Source organism: Rhipicephalus microplus, chromosome 5, assembly GCF_043290135.1.
Source record: "Rhipicephalus microplus isolate Deutch F79 chromosome 5, USDA_Rmic, whole genome shotgun sequence".
In the NCBI taxonomy this organism is placed as follows: Eukaryota; Metazoa; Arthropoda; class Arachnida; order Ixodida; family Ixodidae; genus Rhipicephalus; species Rhipicephalus microplus.
Window position 1 is genome coordinate 99691835 of NC_134704.1, and position 14346 is coordinate 99706180.

Below are 14346 nucleotides of genomic sequence, written 5' to 3' on the forward strand. Positions count from 1 at the left end.
TTTTATGAACGTCTTGTGTGACACGAGTGAATACTTTTTGTTATTTTAAAGGATCAGTGCCACTGCCGTGCTCACTATGCACATGTTCATTTACGCAATTGCACAAGGAAAAGTCCAATAATGTCAGAATCTAGTGAGCCACAGAACGCACTGCCTACCTTCCTGTGTACCATTCCCATCTCGACTGGCGTGAGCTGGTCTGGCGCGTTTGTGTAGCGGTTAAGGTGCTCGGCTGCTGGATCAAAGGTAACGGGTTCGATCCCGGACGCGGCGGTCACATTTCGATGAAGGCGAATTGGTAGGAACTGTGTACTGTTCGATGCTTGTGCAAGTCAAAGAACACCAAATGGTCCACTCTCCTTGCCTCTACGGCGCCCCCTAATAAAAGCGTCTTCTAATCAGTACCACCAGTAAAGCTTTCGGCGTACATTACCGTTCATAGTACTGTGGTGGTAATGCTGGGGTTATATAGAATCCTAGTGAGGGACTGTTCGATGCTTGTGCAAGTCAAAGAACACCAAACGGTTGAAATTTCTAAAGCCCTCCACTGCGGCATCTCTCGTTGTCATATCGGGTTTTCGGGACGTGAAGCCCCAGATATTCTTATTGTCGTGGGCTGATTGGCTGCTTAACATGTCTTGCTGCTCTGTCATACCCTGCGTGCTCACACCCACGCACGTCATGAAATTCATGAAATCACGCGATAAAAACACACATACAAGATTCGCCACACATCACGAAATCGCATAATGACTATACAAACACAATGTATTTGTGAAGGAGCCACATGTGCACGATGTGAAACTTGCGAACCTCATGACAATACCTGAAACTGGCAATTTTTATGGGATTTTTTTTCTTGCTAAATGCAATAATAATGAAAGCTATAGGCCATAATGAAGCCAAGAAAGGAAGTAAGGAAGTCTAATCATTGTGATCTTAATGTAAAAAAAATACGGTGGATGAAGCGATATCTTGCCGTCGGCAGGGCACGAAGCTGCAACATTCGAATTCAAAGACTGCTAGTTCGGTCTCTGCAGAGGGGAAGTTTTCTTATCGTTCATATTACTTTCTTCCCATTTACGGTGGTTACTAAAAACACACAAACATAGGATGAACTCATTTTCAGGTGACCATGTCTAGTCTTATGGGTAGACATTCGTGATTGAATATAGAGGGACAAGTGCTATTATTTTTCTCCAAAAGGTGCACGGTGATATACAGAGCGGAAGGACAATTATATATGCATTTATCAGTCTAATAGGCAAAAATTATTCTATAGAACTTGACAAGTATTACACATCCTATCATAAATTTAAAAAGCACATAAATACACAGTCAATGTACAGCGCAATTTGCAGCAGCACAACAGAGAAAATTTCAGAGAGGCTTATTATAGGCGTTTAAATAGTTGACAAGGCATTTTCAAAATGTGCGTGGTCTTAAATGATTTTCCAGGACTCTAATACATGTATCACAACTAGGAGGGCGATAACTACTGTCCATATTCTTTTCTTGGTATTAAAAATATCACTGCCGATTACGATAATGCCTATAGTGTGACTTCTGATCATAGCTTCATGTTGGGGCAGAACCAAGTGTGTTTGATTTTCTGGCTTTCTGCGAAGTATCGACTACCCCGCAAATCTTAATATTTGTGACCTAACACAGCACCCACTTCCCCATTATTCGTCTTTGGGCGGAAAAGCGAGGTACCCGCTACACATCTGTAAAGCATTCTGCGCGCTTCGTTGGCGGTGCATGTTGCTGGTGAAGATAAAAAAATATGGTTCAGCACTTCGCAGTGGGTGGGAAATATCAAGTTATGAACTCGTTGCGCTATGACAATCGTTCGATGACTGCTTGCAATTTTACTCTTTTGCCACCCTGCGATGCACAAATTAACGCAATTTCCTTGAACGTTATAGCGCCCTTATCAGGTCTCTCTTTCCATGAGTTCAATGAAGCGGCATGGTTCTAGAACTAGTATTAAAGACACAAAAAAAAGCCAGCGTAGCTCTGTGGTAGAACACTCTACTGCCACGCTAGGGGCGCGGATTAAAATGTCATTCATTATTTCTCGCCTATTAACTGTGGCGCACACCAACAGGGGGGGGGGGGGGGAGGACGAATGGTCCACGATTTTGTGGTTTTATAAAATACGTCACGACATGGATAAAGGGAGCAGATTCAAGGTCGAAGATGCCACTGTTTATTAAGATGAACTTGTGGTCGGCGAACGAACAGTAAAATGACAGCGATACACACTTGCAGTGTGGCACCGATACCCGCGAATAAAGCGGCGGCCGTGGTTCAACTGACAAGCGGTACAGCGCGCGCCGTAGAATATTCTAGCGTTATAGCTAACGGCTACGTAGCTTCCAGAAAAACCTGTGATGTTCTTGATGTGGGCGTAATCTTCACGAAATAATCTGCTACAGTTCCGAAGCTTCTCGAACATTGCAGGTGCAGTTTCCGCTGACAATTCAGCTGAGAACGCCCGAATAAACCAGGTATTTTTTTTTTCTTTCGTAATCCAGGTTTTCATACGCATGCAAAGTGTTTTTGTTACACGTATACCACTTAAGTGATGAATGATTCCACAGCCTTGTTTTTGGAGCGGCAAAAGGCTTGCCCATGTTACCGCGTCACTGTGCACTCAACAGGTGGGGGTTGGTGACAGAAACGAGAGGTCGATTCGAATGTGTCTTTCTCCGATACTAGAGCAGCCGAGTGGCCCGGACTTCATATTTTTCGACTCACAATTCCAGCCATAAGCGATAACGTAGGTGCTGATGTTCCCTCGTTGGTATACAACGTGTTTTATTGTGGTTGTGGCGAAGCAGCTGTCATATAACAGGGCCCGCTGCCAAGCTAGCTTGTTCATGCACTTGAGGAATATAGGTATTGTGCCAAAAAAACGGAGACGAGGAGAGGACCCGCACTGACAGACATGAATAGACGTCTATTTAGCCCCTCGCCTAAGATACTACAGCTCTTGGCACCACGCTTTCGATTTGGTCGGCAGATCCATCGCGGTGGTCTTTGGTGGTTATGGTGGTCGAGACAACAAGGTGGTGTGATCGAATTCCTCACCACAGCAGCCACACTTAGATAGATGAGAAGTGCTTGAGGCCAGTTTGCTTACATTTAGATATACATTAGCGAGCGTCAAAGTGCCGAAATTCGCTCAGCGCTCAAATACAGGCTCCCTCATACAGTGATATTTGTACGGTGGTTTTCGGACGTCAAAGCTCAATAATTATCACACCCTCATAGAGTTCTACGTGATGAAACAACGACATAATTATGAGGTGTGCCGTACTAAAGTCTTCCGCATTAATTTAGACACACTTTGGTTTCGTACCGTGCATCTAGCTCAACTTGTGCTGGTGTATTGTTTTGTTTTTCTGTTTTTCTATACCTTGTCGATATGCGGGGTGGTAATTCACGGATGCATACTCGAGCTTAACATTGTAACACTTTAGATGCTGAAGTACCACGGCGGGTTGATCAACATTAGACGTCTAGAGATAAAAAGAGCTTTTGAATTTCTTTGCGAGACCATTTTCTCGTTTCCATCGTTGTTTTTTTTCGGTTACTTTTGCAGATTTTGCGAGTAAATTCTTAGCATGAATAGTGCGGCACGCATTGTTTTTACCACATGATCAAATGTTGAACTTATTCAGCACGGGTTTCACGTACTATCGACGTCACATGAAACGAGAACAGTAAAGTGCGTGGATAAGCCTTAGCAAAAGTACAGTGCAGCCCACCTGTCAGCACCATTGGAGAGCTTGCACATGCTTTTTGGCATCATCGAGCGATCACGCCTATTCTGGCTCTAATATTCAAAAAAGAAACCAAAAATAGACAAAATAAAGTGAAAAAATGAAAACTGAAAATACCAAAGCGTTATGCACGTGCATTTTGCCCATCATTATTACCATATCTCACAGCCGGAACGCAAGGGAAATAATCAAAGTGGGATTGCGCAGTGCTGCCTAACCCGACGTGCGCGCCTGTCAGTCGTAATGACTGTATGGCGCGCACTGTATCTTTTATAATGCATGGTCCACACGCCCTGCTGTTTGCGTTTCATTTGACGCCAATAGAACGTATGGTCACCCAGATATTCAAAGCGTGCACGAGTGGCGAGCCATCTGTCTTTCATCGCCGTATGAAGCTGCCACAGTTGCCAACAATGTGAGGTGTGCTCATCTTATACAACAATTTGAGGTATGCTCTTCTTCGTATACGAAGTGTGCTCATCTTCGCCCATGTTCTAAATCGTCAACCCGTACTTTCGCATTTCGGACCATCTATGACCTTCAGCTCATCTCGTGAAGTTAATTGATGAGCGAGAACAGAAAACGGCTAGAGAAGAGTGTGGTCAACGGCTAGATTAGGTGCATCTGGCTGTCATCCATAAAATAAAGGAGACGTTGCTAGAACTGAGGCTAAGTTTTCTTTGTTAGACTTGTTCGGACTCTAAGTCACTAAATATTTTCCCAGCCAGACTTTCTCAGACTTGACCATGCCGAACTATTCCTCACTAGAGTTTCCTCAGACTTGGAAACTCAGACTCGGAGGGAGTTTGAGTGAATCTGAATAAGTTGACTCATGAAAAACTTCACTGCTCTCTACAAATAACTCTAATATACTTGACCAGAAATATGGGGACCTAATGTTCATAGCTCAGGCATGGTAGTCAAGTGTCTTTATTTTCGTCGTTATCTTTTGAAGTCTCAGTAGGAACGAAAAGGTACAAAACACGAAAAAAAGGCAAGTGCTATTTGAATACAAAATAACATGCAAAACAAGATGTCATTGAAACTCGCGGAGCATAATTCGCAACTCTATGGTGAGAATATACATGTGTTTTTTAGGTGCTGTTCCGGGAGGCGCCGCTGAGGCATTAACTAGACAAACTTCTAGAGCTTTTGAACACGTATTGACTTGCCCGGCGAGCAATTTTACTCCAGCTATTTATTGTCGCCATGCTTGAAGAAGACGCGAAGAATTATCATCATCCTAACTGTCATGCGTTGCTTTATTTCTGAATATATTTTCTCGCATTTCTGACTATTTGTCTTATATTTCTCGTATTTTAACACAACACACATGGGTAGAGGCCCCTTAGGCTTCGCCTTCACGAGTTGAACGCGATAGTGAAATCTGGCTCCTAGTGCGCCCTTCAATCGCTAAGTGCATACTTATTAATGTTTTGTTACACGCACACAAACGTGCGAGTGCGCAAGCGCGACGTATCTATCCACCTTTTCGGTCGATGTCAACATAGCAGGAGCAGCATCACGTGTTACTTCTCATGGAACGTCCGGTTATTTCAGTTATCACTCTCTAACACTGAAGCAAAGAACTTGTTTTTTTTTTTTAGTTGGGGCAGAGTAAGGAAAAAAAAACTGTTTTTCCGCTTTCTGGTAAATGGAAAGTGCTTAAAGTTGATGACTAACTCCTATAATGTTGTGTGTAGTTTAAAAGAAAATGCATTTGAACTATTTGGCAAGACTAAGCCGAGAAAAGTGTTGAAAATGAGCGGGCTACTCGCTAAAGCATTCGTTCCCCGTCAATACTTCTTCGCTACGCTAATGCACAGAATTGGAAGCCGTTCCACTGCTTACAGCGAAAGGGTCTAGAGTATTGGTATAGGTTTTCGATCTATTTCACAGAAGTTTGATAACAACTTCATGAAAATATTGTACAGCCATATTGTCACATGGTCCTGTATTATTAACTGCGCGTAGGCGTGACACTTGTATTCATAAATGGCCACATTCTGTCATCCGTCGTGGGTTAGTTATCTGGCAATTGTCCGACTTGTTCTTCTGGAGACCTCCTCCTTCCAACCGCAAAAAGCATCGCCTTATGGTCGGTGAAATCGCAACTGCAGTACTTCACTTCTTTAATGGTGTCGTGAGAATGAAAAACTAAATCTATGCACGTGTTGTGGTTTGTTCAAATGGCATTTTATGAAGGGGCATAAAGAGTCTCACAATGCCTCACAGATGGCAGCACATTATCTAGTGTTTGGTGTTTGTTTTATCAACGCCTCCGCAAAAACGTGCTATATGATTTCCGCTAGATGGACTAATTTGTTCATTTCCTGCGGTTTTTGAGTGTTGCTGTGTGTTTTTAGCGGCAACGGCTGCACTATCCCGGCTTTTCTCGATGTAGTTTGATGGCCTCCCAAATGCGCCTGCAAATCACCGAATGGGCTCATTTTCGTCGTGACACCTGTCGAACAGAACGCGTTGAGGAGACTCGTTCCACTACCTGACATTTATGTACTGTTTTTTTTTTTTGAAGCAGCTGCAAGTAACATCGTGGCATTGTGGTAGGACATCTGCTTGCCACACGAATGTCCTAGGTTCAATCCTCAATGGGACCGAAAATCGTCTTCGTGATTTTATTTGTTTCTTTCTCAATTTTTCGCTCACGGACAACTTTTTGCTCATAACCTACAGTGCCGACGCCGACGGCTGAATTTCTGAGACACGAGCTTTCTAATGCTATCGCCTTTAAAGAAATAAAACAAATGAAGGCGTTTTACTCAATCAAACTGTAATAAACGCGTAGCCGCTGTGATCTTGAGAGGCGTATAGTACATTATCAATCAGTCCCCGAGGTATAGCGACGCCTTCGTTTTCCTCCCCGGCTCGCCGTGGGACCGCAGCAAGCGAAGGCTCCTAGACCTGCCCAATGAAAGAAGGCAAAGAAAAAGATGTGTAAGTTATACTGCAGCCAGCACTGCCAAACTTCTGTCACACTCTATTTTGCGTGTACTTACGTGCGTACAACACGCTAACAAGACTAAGGTAAAGAAACGCTCTCGCCATCGTGCGACGAGTGGTGACAAAAAAAGAAAAAGATTATTAGTTTCCGCATGTGACCAGTTTTCTGTTATGTATAATCAAGATATTTCAGACATAAGAACTCCAGTTGTGGTCAATAAAATAATTCGAATTATTAAGTTCATCTTCATCACATTTCAGTGCAATTTCAATTTCTTCTGGAAAACATTCAGTAGCTTGACCTTCTCTTTGTAATAAGCCTTTTTTTTCTAAAGGTTGGCGTCTCGTCATACTGGATGTCCAATGACCATTACGTTTGTGAGTAAAAGTGGCACGCAATACTGACAGGCATAGTGGCAGAACGGCAAAGAAAGAAAAAAAGAGTTAAAAATACGTGAACCAAGTAAACGCACAAGAACACATAATACGTCATACACCCATGAAAAAAAAAATAAAGCTACGTGTTTTTTTCTTTGTGGAGTGTTCTAGCATGTACGCTCACACAATTATCGAAGCATGGAGCTATAATCAATAGGCGGGCTATTGCAACGACGCAGTAAAGGCAGAACAGTAAAGAACAAATTGAGCGAATACACAAAGAAAAAGACCTCTACTGTCAATTCGCAACAAAAAGCAATAAGTGCACACATTCTCTTTTTGGGTAATCTAGTGACGCAAAGAGACTAAACGGAATGGTGTATCTAGTTTACATGAATCTTTAGGGGGGAAGCCATAATGCCAGACGCCTGTAGACACATTTATTACGCAGGCACCCCCCCCCCCCCCATTTCAGTGGCTGTATACGTCAGCTGCAAGAAGTGCTTCCAACCTGCGGATATTTCTAAAGAGCGCAACGTGTTTCAGATGCCCCTACAGCCGTACACTGATTCCTTACCTGCTGACATGTCCTACCTTGATGAGAATAAATGACATGTGTTAGGAAGCAACGCTTGAAGATCGTTGCGCACATCCTGTGGGGCTAGGCTAAATAAATCAACGAACCTCCAGCGACCGCCAAAAAAAAGTCTGCAATCTGCCACAGCGAAGGGATACTATTTTGGCATCACTCACGTCATATTGAGAGGTTACATAACCACAATTTATTTGTTACTTCACTGAACCTGTGCCACGTGTCGGGATTTTCTGTTGTTTTCACCCTCAATGTTTTCTTTAGCCTAGCGAATCCGCTCAAGCTTCAAAGCAGTCAGAATCGAAATTAGGTAAACGACAAAAAAGAAAGGCGGAAGACGGGTAGGAGACATGCACTGGAATGCTGTCTATGTACACGCGTGCTGTCAGGAAGAGATAAAAATAGATGTGTTTGAGAAGTACGAGGCCGAATAAACCTACCAGGGTCTTCGTCTATGAAATAACCTGCCCATCAAGTCGGCATCTAATTTACTGCGAAATGGCTATCGACTGGCCCTGTTCGGTGAAAACTTCACGTATTCGCAAACCATTACACTTTGTCAATGCCTGTGTTATATATGCATATTATAGGCAACAAAAGGCAATAATTAGTTGCCGTCAAAGCCCGGTTTATAAATACTGATCCAGGGACTTCGAGGCATCAAAATTGTTTATTAAAAGCGAGGGAGGCTTAATGCGATGCTCGCAGTAGAAGCCTTCACATGTTTCAGAGAAATTGGAGAAAACGTTACTATTGTGTGCCAAACGAATGAAACAGTGTGGTGCATTCTTCGTTCATTCATATTGAAAGTCTGCCAGCTCATAAAAGGATGATGAGCTACGTGACTTCATCTGTCAAGAGTATTCCACACGCGCCTTCATGGCTACGGGTAGCACTGGTGAACACTACAGCTTCATGGTTTGCACTGAAATACCCAACGGAGTAGACGTGAAGGCGACTGCCGCCGTAGCTTCATTGGTTGAGCAACAGACGCCTTATTCGCTAGCTCTTATCCAGTTGTCTATCGTCCCCTAAATGATTTTTAGTTAAATAAAAAATTAGCACATTCTACAGACAGTGCGAATCGATAATATGCGAAGCAGGAGTGAGAAATGTTGATATGTCACTTTAAAATCAACACAGTGTATACGAGGTGAAAGTAAATGATACCGTACATGACTTCCATGTCATAATTATCATGTTTGGATGTCTCGTTTACCTTTCTCTCATCTATTCACCAAATTTAGTATATGTGGAGCTAGCGAAACGGCCATGAACACGCTATGAGCGTGGTATGTTGTCATTTTCTTAAATGACACGCGTGTCAGGATTATCATGTTTGCACCAGTCATATATATCGTCATTCATTGACGTCACGTACCAACAAATTTGGTACATGTGGAGCTAGCAAAACGGCCGCGAGCGCATCATGAAGGGCCCAACATACTCCTATTTAGCGTTGACGCGCGCGCACCCGGGGCACAGCGACGCTACGTTAGTAAACCGCGAGCAATCTATAGTCTGGCCCCGCCGCGGTGGTCTAGTGGCTAAGGTACTCGGCTGCTGACCCGCAGGCCGCGGGTTCGATTCCCGGCTGCGGCGGCTGCATTTCCGATGGAGGTGGAAATGTTGTAGGCCCGTGTACTCAGATTTGGGTGCACGTTAAAGAACCCCAGGTGGTCGAAATTTCCGGAGCCCTCCACTACGGCGTCTCTCATAATCAAATGGTGGTTTTGGGACGTTAAACCCCACTAATCAATCAATCAATCTATAGTCTGACACCAGGCGCCACCAGCATCCGTCGGCGCGGCCCGGCGACAACCGGCGCGAAATGCGACATGCTGCATTTTGCGCCGATTCCATAGAGTAACATTACTGTATACCGATGCGTTACCCAGACAACACTGCATCTCCCTCTTTTTCGTGACGGAGGGGTGCCTGACGCGCTGAAACACGCATGAGTCAAGCAACGCAGCACAGCGCGCCTGCGAGTATATGGCAGGACCGGCACCTGGCATGGCAACGCCGGCATGACGCGACGAAATGAACGCCCGCGAGCACGCGCAACGCGTCATGTCTAAAGGTATTGGCGCCTTGACTGTGGCATGTTGTCATGTTCTCACATGACACGTATCTCATGATTATTATGTTTGTACCAGTCGCATACCTTCGTCATCCATTGGCGTCAAGTAATACCAAATTCAGCATATGTGAAGCTAGCGAAACGACCTGTAGTGTAGTGTGCGGCCTGTAGTCATGTTGTTACATGACACGCATGTCGTGATTATTACGTTTGAACGTGTGATTTGCCCATGTCGTCCGTTCGCGTCACGTAAAACCGAGTTTGATACATGCGAAGCTAGCGAAACGCCCGCAAGCGCGTCATGAGCGTAGCATGTAGTCATGTTGTTACATGACACGCATCTCATGTTTATCATGCTTGCACCAATATCAGTGTTTCGTCATCATCCATTCACGTCCCGTAATACCAAATTTGGTGTAGGTGAAGCTAGCGAAATGGCCGCCAGCCCATCATGAGCGTGGCATGTAGTCATGTTGTTACATGACACGCATCTGATGATTATCATGTTTGCAACAGTCACATACATTCGACATCCATTCGTGTACCGTATTACCAAATTTGGTATACGTGACGCTAGCGAAACGGCCGCGAGTGCATCATGAGCGTGGCATGTAGTCATGTTGTTACATGACATGTCATGATTTTTGTGTTTGGGTCTACCGCTTGTGTTTGTCATGCAATCATGTCATATCATACCAGTTTTGCAACATACCGTGTGAACAAAACAACCGGAAGAGCTACAGGACCGTGAAATGTAAATCATGACTTTCGTGACATAATGTCATGATTTTAATGTTATGACTAGTCAAATATGTTGTTCATACAGTCATCTTATGGCATATTAAGTTTGCTATGGATACCATTATCTAAAGTGCCATGAGAGCTAAAAGGCGTTGTCAGATAGATAGATAGATAGATAGATAGATAGATAGATAGATAGATAGATAGATAGATAGATAGATAGATAGATAGATAGATAGATAGATAGATAGATAGATAGATAGATAGATAGATAGATAGATAGATAGATAGATAGATAGATAGATAGATAGATAGATACGCTCAATGTCACCGAAGTTCGCTGAGAAATGCTTCGCATTTAATATATACTACGCTTTGATCAAACCATTGCGAATAATCAACCCTAAGGCTACTTCTTGGACCTCCGTTTCAACTAGTTGTCGACAATAAAAAGCAAGCCCTTTATTAGCTTCCTGCATTTTGTTATATAACATATTTTACTGCACTCGCAATATGAAAGCCAAGTCCTTAGGAATTGTCCCTTCGGTCGACCAGAAACTGGTGGCTCGGACGCTGCTACAAGTAGGGGCTGGACGGAAAGTTCACCGAAATAAAAGACCAGCGGCGGTAATCAAGATGCGGTGTTTAAGAGTAAATGAATAAATGTGCATAAAAACATGTCCCGATGAATTTCTTTGCAAATATAGGCCACCGGTACTAAAACATGGGGCTCTAATTACTACGCTGCAGACGCACACCACATCAGGCGGAAACGAACACCATTAGAATTTCCTCGGGTACCGACGATCTATTCACCCGTGCGGTGAATATTCAGGGTGTGTATCGTAAATCTCTATATGCTTATTGAAACCGTGCGAGTACAGGCTTATTCTGGCAATCTCGCATATGAAGCTGCTAATAACATAGCCCGACAACATATTATCCGATCAAATGGCACCCTAGAAAATCTTTTTCGAGGTAGCGGACCCACACATTCTCCGAACTCGCCCGACAAGCACGTCTTGCATGTGATCTCTCCTCCCCACCACGGCATTTCCCCCTCCAAACGATTCACCTAGATAGGAATCGAAAACCTAACTTATCCAACCTCCGACATACTACCCCCCTTCCGCTTCTATTGTCCTGATTGCACACTGGCACACTCATTACAGAGTCACCCGCCACCTTTGACCACATCCTTTTAGGCTGCCCTGCGTATTCTCCCCGTTGGGTCAGCCCTTCATCACTACTTAGGAACTATGGGAAGCCTTTCAAGCGTCGCTGGGAGGGCCTCTCACTGCGAAGTAGGTACTTCAGAACTGTACGCAGCTCTGGCGTATGGAGCGCGCTTCACAACTACGCCAAGTATAGTCACTGTATATGCTGCCTTCAGGTAGCAACGCTAAGTGTGGCGTCTTGTATACTTCGTAACACAGCGAAGAGTGCCGGTAATTTTCGGCTACGCAAAGTGTAGTGTAGTGTGCGATTCGCAACTACGCTAAGTGTGGCTTAGTGGGTACTTCCTAACTGCGGAAAGAGCAGCGCAGTGGGCACTTCGCAACTACGCAAAGTGTGGCGTAGCGGGTACTTCGAAAACTACACAAAGTTAGGCGTAGTGGTTACTTCGCAAAGTGTCGCGTTGCGCGAGCTGTTCAACTACGCAAAGTGTGGCGTAGTGAGTACTTTCCAAGTGTACTTGCAATAGGCGCCATGGAAAAGCCTATGGCAGTCGATGTAGCGCCCACAGGTGCTTCTGTTGTCACGGCACAATTATAGATACGGACCGAGAAGCGAAGCATGGCGAGTGAACTAGAATACCACTCAAAACAAGCTCAAAACCTTGTCGTTTTTTACTGTTAGAAGGGCCCTGCAACACTTTCTGAGCATAATTGGGAAACGCTGCTGATCGGTAGTAGAGGCTTCAGAAAACATGCGAGACAATAATATATCATAGCACGCCGCCTGCGATTCCCAATAAATTATGAATGTCAGCATAAAAATCGCTTTCTCTTCTCTCGACAAATGACGGAACACGTTAAAAAATTATTCGTAGAAGGTTATCTATCCGCCATTGGCTGATTTGAACATAGCGTGCTCAGTCGTTGAGGGTATTCGCCAAGGAGGATTAAAAAAAAATTGCTGGAGTGGAAGCTCTTGCAATGCCTTGCGAGCAGAAGTGAAGCCATCTTTTGCCACTGCCAAGATGGCGGAAACATGCTCTTTTTTGATGGTGCCCACTTGATGATCAAGTAGCTTTGATATGTTATGTAAATGCTACGTTAGTTCTATGTTAAAAGATTGTTGTTCCCGACAAAATAACACACAGAACGAGTATAGATGACTGAATCTTCAAGAAATTTTGCCTTCAATTAGAAGCTCACAAAGAAAAACCAGTAACTGTGAGACGCACTTGGAGCACTATTCAACCAGAAAAAGTTCCCACATTAAACTTGTTGGGCATGCGAGGGAAACGCATCGTTTTTATTCGCTGAACGGTGATAATTTATCATGCCCCTAGCAAGATGGCCGCCACAGCCGCCATCATGGCCGCCATCTTGCCAGTGGAACGGCTTCACTCCCGGGAAGTCATTTCCACTCCAGCAATATTTTTAATCCTCCTTGGTATTCCCTCGGGAGGCTGCGACTTGACAACGCGTGCGCGCGCTATCACGCTTGAAAACCGCGTATTCGAAGAAAAGAAAGGAAAAAGTGCTCAAGGTCGTTGGGCACGCGTGACGTATTTTCTTTACCTCTGCCATGTCTCTCTGCTTAGCTTCCAGCACTTTCATCGGGATGAGAGAAGAGAGAATGCGTTCGCAGCGCGCGACAAATCTTTTTAACTCCGCTCATATTGAATGGTTTCTTGAAGTTTTTCCGCGTTGATTTCTTGAGGCAATGAGCTCTTTTAGCGAATCCATTGAATGGTTACTTGAAAAAGTGCTTCAGGCGAAGTTGCAGTCAATTATTTAGGCATGCCATTCTTGGAGTTTCTGTCTGGTTCTTCGTTTCTGCGCACCCAGCTACGTCTGGTATATGAAATGAAGTTTTTTTATCATAATCAGAAATAAGTGAATTTAAACAACATGCGTACAAGTTTGTACGATAACGCTTAAATGGAATCGACTGATACTTACTGTTCACCAGGACGGCGAGTCCGACGACACCTAGGACCACGACCACGGCTACAATACTGAGCCCCATGAGACCTGTGAGTGAGCTTCTGCATTGTTGAAGTTTCATGAGTTAATTCATCAACATAGTACATACACATACTGAGTGCTTAGTTTTATATCACTTCAATCACTGACTAAACGAAAGAAATGAGAGAACACAATATTTTCAGCGTAAGCTAAACTGCGAAGTGTAGGAAAAACATTTTGTTTGCCACGGTTTCTTTTACCTTATCAATTTATAAAGGTACAAAGTATCATCAGTTCCCTCAATTTGCTGTTGCTGATACATATTGTATAGATAAATTTATTGCACATTGCTGAACACTACAAAAGGCAAGAAAACACTCAATTTCGCAGAACCTTCAATGTGGTCATCTCTGGTTCAGTTCACGTACTCTACCACTCCTACGAGACGAAGATGTGCTGGCGCTGTAGTTGGGCACTTAGTTTCACAGGTTAGGCAAAAGCCGCTGTGCCTACCGCAGTTGCTACTTCATATTCGCTGGTGTGTGTGCTGTTCGCCATCATGCAAAGACAAAAATCACAGCATATCCACGGAGTGAAACATGATGAGCGGAGCGAAATGTTTGTTCGTCTGTCCACGCGTTCGTCCGTGAATACGTTCAT

At 44.0% G+C, this 14346-nt stretch overlaps 1 long non-coding RNA gene across 1 annotated transcript in view; it reads right to left on the reverse strand.

The window, feature by feature from the left end:
- Positions 1 to 6506: 6506 nt before the first annotated feature.
- Positions 6507 to 14346, reverse strand: part of LOC142817330 (uncharacterized) — a 28707-nt gene continuing 20867 nt past the window's right edge. The window contains exons 2-3 of the long non-coding RNA XR_012895175.1: positions 13681 to 13766; positions 6507 to 6713 (exon numbers count right to left, since the gene is read on the reverse strand). This is a non-coding gene — a long non-coding RNA (uncharacterized LOC142817330). The remainder of the gene's footprint in view (positions 6714 to 13680; positions 13767 to 14346) is intronic.